At 37.9% G+C, this 7764-nt stretch overlaps 1 pseudogene; it reads left to right on the top strand.

Moving 5' to 3' along the window:
* Positions 1-5756: 5756 nt before the first annotated feature.
* LOC122010542 lies at positions 5757-7555 on the top strand (annotated as a pseudogene).
* The last annotated feature ends 209 nt before the right edge of the window (positions 7556-7764 follow it).

Genomic DNA, 7764 nt, shown 5'->3' with positions numbered 1-7764 from the left:
GTTAAGTGGTTTAATGCTCAAGGGTGAGCATTAGACATGAGGCCTTCATTGTAGTGTTGTGAACAACGTATGAGTAACTCTTCAGGAGGAGAGTTTTTTATGTGTGCTAAAGGGGGAGAATGTAGGGTTTAAGTTAGACCTTCATTACCTAAAGAGAGAGTTTGCCCTCTAGGAAAGGGAGAGAATTAAGGAAACCCTCATTCATGCTTTGGCATAAAGAAAAAGTTGAGGCTATACGATTAGCCTAACTTAAAAGTATTGTCAAACATCAAAAAGAGAAAGATTGTTGGTGTAATATCCCTGGGTCAAGGTTGACCAAGTTGACTAAGCTTGAGTTGAATCAAGTTGAGTCTTGGTGTTTGGGTTTTGATGTTTGACAATATATGAAGATTGCAGGTGCAATCGTCCAATTAGGAAGATTATTAGTGCAATTCCCCCCTGATCAAGGTTTGACCAGTTTGATGTGAGGAAGAGTCAAGTAAGTCAAGGTCGACCGAATACTTGACTGGAAAAGTCCTAATTGGAGGTTAGGTAAAGATGAAAGTTCCGGTGAGTGAAGCCGAATAGTGAAAAAATCCTGGTGAGTGAAACCAGGTGAAAATCCTAGCGAGTGAAGGTAGGTGAAAGTCCGGGTGGGTGAAGTCTGGTAGGTGAAAGTCCCGATGAGTGAAGTCGAACAGTGGGAAAATCCTGGTGAGTGAAGCTAGGTGAAAATCCTAGCGAGTGAAGCTAGGTGAAAGTCCTGGTGAGTGAAGCCATGCAGATAGAAAAGCAAAGGTAAAAGTCCCGGTGCCTAATTGGAGGTTAGGCAAAGGTGAAAGTCCCGGCGAGTGAAGTCAAGCAGTGGGAAAATTCTGGTGAGTGAAGCCAGGTGAGAATCCTAGTGAGTGAAGCTATCTGAAAGTCCTGGTGAGTGAAGACATGCAGATAGAAAGGCAAAGGTGAAAGTCTCAGTGCCTAATTGGTGGTTAGGCAAAGGTGAAAGTCCCAGTGAGTGAAATCGAGTAGTGGGAAAATTCTGGTGAGTGAAACCAGGTGAAAATCCTAGCGAGTGAAGCTAGGTGAAAGTCCTGGTGAGTGAAGTCAGGTAGGTGAAAGTCTCGGTGAGTGAAGTCGGGCAGTGGGGAAATCCTGATGAGTGAAGCCAGGTGAAAATCCTAGTGAGTGAAGATAGGTGAAAGTCCTAGTGAGTGAAGGCAGACAGAGAGAAAATCCTGGTGAGTGAAGTCAGACAGATAGGAAGTTCTGGTGAGTAAAGCTAGACAGATGAAAAGTCCTGGTGAGTGAAGCCAAGAAAATGGAAAGTTCTAGTGAGTGAAGCTAGGCAGATGAAAAGACCTGGTGAGTGAAGTCAGGCACGTGGAAATCTAGGTGAGTAAAGGGAAGTCCAAGTGGGTCAAAGGAGTGACCGGATGCTTGACACAAGGAAATCCAGATAGGTCAAGGGTGACCAGACATCTGGTGGAAGGAATTCCAAGTGGGTCATGGAGGATCGGACACGTGGTACGAGACGGTAAGTCCAAGTGGGTCAAGGTTGACTGATCACTTGGAATGAGGAGAAAAGTCCAAGTGGGTCAAAGGATCGACCGGACACTTAGTGAAGAAGTTCCAGAAGGTCAAAGTTGACCGGATACTAGGCATGAGGAGTTCGAACATATCACGATTGACTAAGTGTTAGATTTGTGAACCCTTGAGCTTGAGTTAAGCGAGTCAAGGGAGGTTAATCGATCAGCCGATCGATTGAACCAAAGCCCAATCGATAAGCAGATCAATTGGGAGAGTGTTGCGATAAACAATGGCCCAATCGATTGGCCGATCAATTGGGAGCCTGAATCGCGAGCACAAAATTGGGCACTGCCAATCGATCAAGCGATCGATTGGGGCTGGAAATCTCGCGTGACGTTAGAAAGGCTAAATCGATCGGGCGATCGATTTAGGCCTTTTCTAGCAGAGCATAGAGACACTCTGAATCGATTAACCGATCGATTCAAGCCTCCCCAATCGATTGAGATATGATCATTGTGAAGGAAGCGCACAGTAAAAAACCGCGATGAGCTTTCTTCCTTAGCAACTCTCCACTTCCTCTTCTCACGATTCTCTCAGGTGATCTCGCCAGCTCTTAAAGTTTCTTAGAGTAAAGTGTTGTTGCACTTCCAAGGTCAAGAGGAGTTCCACACAAGAAGAAGAAGCTAGCTAGGGTTTCATTTGTGTAAATCTTGTAAGAATTTCTTTGTATTCACTTCTTCTTTTCTTCTTGTTGTATTGAAAGGTTGTACAAGGTTTCTCCACTTTCGATAGTTATCGATAAGAAGTGTTTTTCATAGTGGAGAGCGTGTCGTATGTAGATCATTGGATTAGTCACCTCTTCTTGAGGTAAATACCAAGTAAATCCTTATGTTAGCGTTGTAAGTGTTGCTTCAAGTTCTTTTCGCTGTATATCATCAACACCGAAACAAGCAAACCAAGCGCGACGAGCTATTCACCCCCCCTCTCTCTAGCTACAAATCGATCCTAACAACCTCGACATTTTCATTTGAGGTGAATCGATTTGCTAATTGGTCTAGGAAACTCCTAGCATCTCCTCCCTCTGTTATTGAGTCATTTATTAGTGTCGGTATGGAAATCCTCATGATACTCAGATACATGCGATTTGATTTCTCCCACAACTGAAATTTAGTCCTCTGCTTTATAGTGCTAGCACTGGTCAGAGGCGCAGGACGATCATTCCTTAATGTATAGTTTAAGTCTATGCATCCTAAGACTACGATCACGTATTCTTTCCATTCAACAAAATTTGCCCCAATTAATGTTGGGATGTTATTAATGTTGTTAGTTACAGATTGCACTGAAATTTAAAGATAGAAATGTATTTAAACTCACGATTTAATTAAAGCCAAGAATATATAAGTAATATAAAATTATTCAAAATAAAATAAAATTGTAAATGTATATAAATGGACTCTTTATGAGATACCAAGTACAAAATAATGTGTCTTCTTTTGAGTTGACACATTATTTGTTAGTGATATTCTCTAATATAACTCAAACTTTAATTGGCCACACAATGTATCTTCCTTTGAGCCGACCCATTGTATGTCTAATATGATACTTTATATGAGTTATATTTTGGTCCATAGCTCACAATAATTATTTTAATCTACCACACAATATGGCTTCCTTTGGGCCGATATTTTGTGCTCGATCTAAACAAAATAAAGTTTGGTTCTATATTTGTAGGCTACCCTGAGTATATATCTGACATAAAAGTAACATTCCTTTGGGTTGATTACTCTTAGCATAGATATACATCTACAAACACAAAATGCACTAAACCTACATAAAATGTCTTCCGTTAGGCCCAAGGGCAGAGCCAAGTTATGGCTTACTCGGGCTGTAGCCCGGAGGTCAACGACAACGAATCTCAAATTTACAGTGGAAAACAAATGAAAAACACGAGAGAATGAGGAATTAGCCCGGGGCAATGATGTCGGAATCGGCGACCATTGATCACAAGCTGGAATCAGCCCGGGTAGATCACTCAGGTTGGCTCCGCCATTGGTTGGGCCGACACGATAGTTCAACTTAGCAGTACGTTATGTAGATAGATTCAAGAAAACACTAGGAACGTTAACCGAGTAGATTACTTAATCAGCCTTGATAACTCTAAATTAGACTTATCAAATGATTGATATCAGATGACAGTATATTAATTTTATCTAATCAATTACCATAATTGATTTGAAAGTCTACTATATGCAAGTACATGATCATATATAGAACTCTCCTTTAAAAAATTAAAACTCCTTTTAAGTTCTCTAATTAAATAGTATTATTTAGTACTATTTAATCCCTTAATTATTCATTCATTAAAATAAAAAGTTTATTTAATGGTTTTTTTTGAAACAGTAGTGTTTTATCGATTTAAAGAAATAATGAATAAAAATTAATCTCAATCGATTAAAAATAAACTTAATCGATTAAAATTTATATAATCGCAAGTTTAAAACTATTAATTGATTGAACTTTAAAATCTTAATCGATTGAAGGTACCAATCAATTAGTTGATCAATTTCAATTAAGTCTCGTTTTTGTTCAAAATTTTTAGACTCAATAATCAATTACTCGACAAAAGTAATTGATTTAATTATCATTATTTTACCTAAAATTAGGTTAAACAGTGACGATTTTTATCGTTCTTCATATTCTTTGCAGAAACATGAAAAACTCAAAAAATAAATCTATCCTAGTTTTCTCTTATATAATTTTCAATGATCAAAATTTTGTATTAATTAAAAAAACTTGATCTAGTATACAAACGATAAATCAACGAAAAATTTAAATTTTATTATCAATGAAAATGATGAAACAGAACTTATGGCTCTGATACCAATTGATACTTCATGTAAAAATCTAAACCGCATGAATTTAAAACATAAAGAACTTACATATAGGAAATATAAGAACAAGAATATCTAATTTCATCAATTAAACATGACATAAGAAAAAAATACATGAACATAATGACAAAGAACCTGATTGAAGAGTCATGTCTTTTAGCATCGTCTAGAAGACCTTGAGGAAGAAGAAGTGGAAGAAAACGGGGATGATCTTCCAAGGGACTTAGGGGATGACGACGTCGTGAAGTTTCTTATCAATGGGGAAGAAATTATGTCAAAATTCTTATCTAAATCGTTGGGGACTAACCCTATATATAGTGAATATCTATTATCAGCCTATAGATAATAATAGATACGAGACTATAAATTTTTATATATAGTGAACATATATTATCAACATATAGATGATAATAAATATAGGACTATAGGTTTTACACATATAAAATTTACATCCAACAATCGAACTTGATAAGTCTAAATTAGATCACTTTAATAAATTTGATTTATATTTATATATCTAACTTATAATTAAATCCACTAATTAAAGATAATAACAATGTAACCGTATTATCATTCATATCTTACTTGTTCCATATATTTACACCATTGTCATTTCTGCTGACTATATACCATGGCGGCGTGTGGAGCTATATGCTTTTTGATTAAGCCCCACCTGCATTCATTCATGCTGGTGCATTGATCTATCAGACTTTGCTGGAGGCTTATCCTTGTCGTCTGCTCGTCTTGGAACATCAGTGTCACTTGGTTATTTTATTGGAAACTCCTTGCAGACTGCTAAGTGCAAAAGAAGGAGATCCCGTTACTTGGCTTTGCTTTTCCGCAATTAATTGTCACAGTGTACTTGCTGGACTCTGCATTTATATTTGGGCGCTGCTTTTGAAAAGCCTCTTTTGCGCGGCTCGCTTTTCCTGCCCTCTGTTATTGACATCCATGTGCTAGTCTTCCCTACCGGCCACGGCAAACGTCTTAGCAACTTTAGTATATCTATTAATCTAAGCGCTGATACATTTCTTACTGACAAAACTATGCTCATTCTTGAACTGGCTCGGCGATCGCAAAAGTAGTTCTGGTCCTTCTGGATGTCGTACTTGAGTTATAACTAGTTCTACAGACTACAATATACTGCCGAACCTAACAAACCCCGGATGTATTACTTTTTAAAATATAGGTGGAATCTGATCAATTTTACTTTTTAAAATCGACTCATTTGGCGAATGAGTTGCCGTCATGACCCCCCATGAAAATTTTCTCAAAAAGTTATTATAAATGAAGATCAAATAGCATCAAACACTTCATATTAATTGAACGTAAGGAACTTTCAGTTTTGGACGTCTATTTATGGACCGCTGCTCAAGGTATTTGGGAGTCGTTTGTCTCTTTAGATCACTCAGTTCCACATCTTGACTGACACTGTTTTTAATTCTTTTCTCACTAGTCAAACATTTGAATCGTCAATCTAATTACTCCAGGTTGGCGAGGGACGTGACTGCACAGGAGGTCAGTTTACATGGTCAAACATTCACAGTGCGCTTGATTGTAGATAACATAAGAGCCTCAGATGTTGGTCTGACTCAAAATGCGTCATATTTCAGCAGGATGAATCCACTGGAAGTCTGCCAACTACATATTTGCACATTTATGAATGTGGCAAGTTCTCGGTACTAGATGATATAATTTAATTTTTCTGAAGAATGTAGAAACTTATAAACAATGTTTTAATTTTTACTTCGCTACCTGTTGCAGATTGGCATCTTCTGTTTGCCTCCATCAGGTGTCATTCCTCTCCATAATCACCCAGGGATGACTGTTTTTATCAAGGTTCTTTTTGGTTCCATGCACATCAAATGATACGACTGGATCAATGCGGCTCATAACACTGACAAGGCCAGCAATCTCGTGCACTATGAGTGACCTTCTATTAGCTTTCTGTTACTCAGAACAATTTATACTTTGAAACTGTTCCTTTTTTGCCCTTAATATTTTTTCTTAATTCTTCTACACAACTGTCTTTAGGTTGATCTGCGGACCTCTCCAATTCTTCTAACCTCCTTTTTTCTGCTGTTGCAGCTGCTCCACCTCCAGGACTGCGTTTGGCTAAGGTAAAGACTGATGCCATCTTTAACGAGTCTTCTATAACCTCTGTACTTTATCCAGAAGAGGGAGGCAGCATGCTCTGTTTTACTGCAAGAATATCTTGTGCCGTGCTGGATGTTCTAGCTAGGACGACCTTATTTTCAAGCCGAAGAAGGGAGGGAGGGACTGTACTGACTATAGTGACTATCCATATGATAGTTGTTACGGTAAGTTGCTCAAGGCATTCTTTTTGGCATATTCATTTATTCTCTTTAGTCAATAGTTTTTGATTATTTGTCATTATGGTTGGGGCATCCATTCTTTGATCACTGCCGGATGCTGTTGTTTATTACTATGATAAACTTTTGCAATGCAAGGATTGAGGTGGGGATACCTACTAAGCAACGTGCCAAGGTGCCGCACTTTGTCGTGTTTCCCTATCTTCCTAGTTAAGTTTCGTTTTGTGGGGAGAGTAAACTAAGTGCCGGGCTAATTCCCATTGTTTACTTGTGGCATGTTATAAACTTACAATTTCTGTATTGCGCCTTCATGAATGAATGCACACCTAAATATTCATAGTTAAGGATTCCAACTTCTTGTTAGACACATACAAGTCTCAAAATATTTGGAGCAATAAGAGAGAATTCTGTTCTAACATCTTCTTTAGAAGTGTACATTAATTTGTCAAGTCAATCGAGCAATTTATTATGTTGGGTCAATTCTCATGGGTAAAGAAAGCTTTTTCCAAGTTCGTTTCATTCTGAGCTATCCTTTTGCACATGGACTTAACCAAGAACGAACTGATAGCATGTGTAGGTAACAAATTAACTTGCAGTATTAATTTATAATCATACTTATGAAAAATACGTTCTATTACTTGCGATTTTCTATTTTATGGGTTCATGAAGACATCTGTTTTAACTGTTCCAAACTGTTCTATTTCAGGAGATATAAACACGATGCCCAATTACAATGGGGCATATGCTCGGCTTGAAGAAAAGGAAAAATTCGATGACTTTGTCGTGGTCGGGCCAAAATACAATGACCCAAAAACCCTGGGGTAATGAAATGGTATGGTTTAAATCACTTCTGGGTTCTCACTGCCGAAAGGAAGACGCGGCTTTGCTGAGTGAATACAGAATTCTAGTGCCTGAAAAAGACAATGGGACTTGTCTGTTTGTGCTCCAATAGACTTTTGATTTTTGTTTGAGCTCCAAAGAAAAAGTTGATGTGTTCAACCATTTGTTGATGTTATCATACTAATTAGAAGACA

This window comes from Zingiber officinale, chromosome 8A (assembly GCF_018446385.1).
Source record: "Zingiber officinale cultivar Zhangliang chromosome 8A, Zo_v1.1, whole genome shotgun sequence".
NCBI classification, from domain to species: domain Eukaryota; kingdom Viridiplantae; phylum Streptophyta; class Magnoliopsida; order Zingiberales; family Zingiberaceae; genus Zingiber; species Zingiber officinale.
The sequence above is the reverse complement of the archived record's forward strand: the minus strand, read 5'-3'. Positions and strand labels throughout refer to the sequence as shown.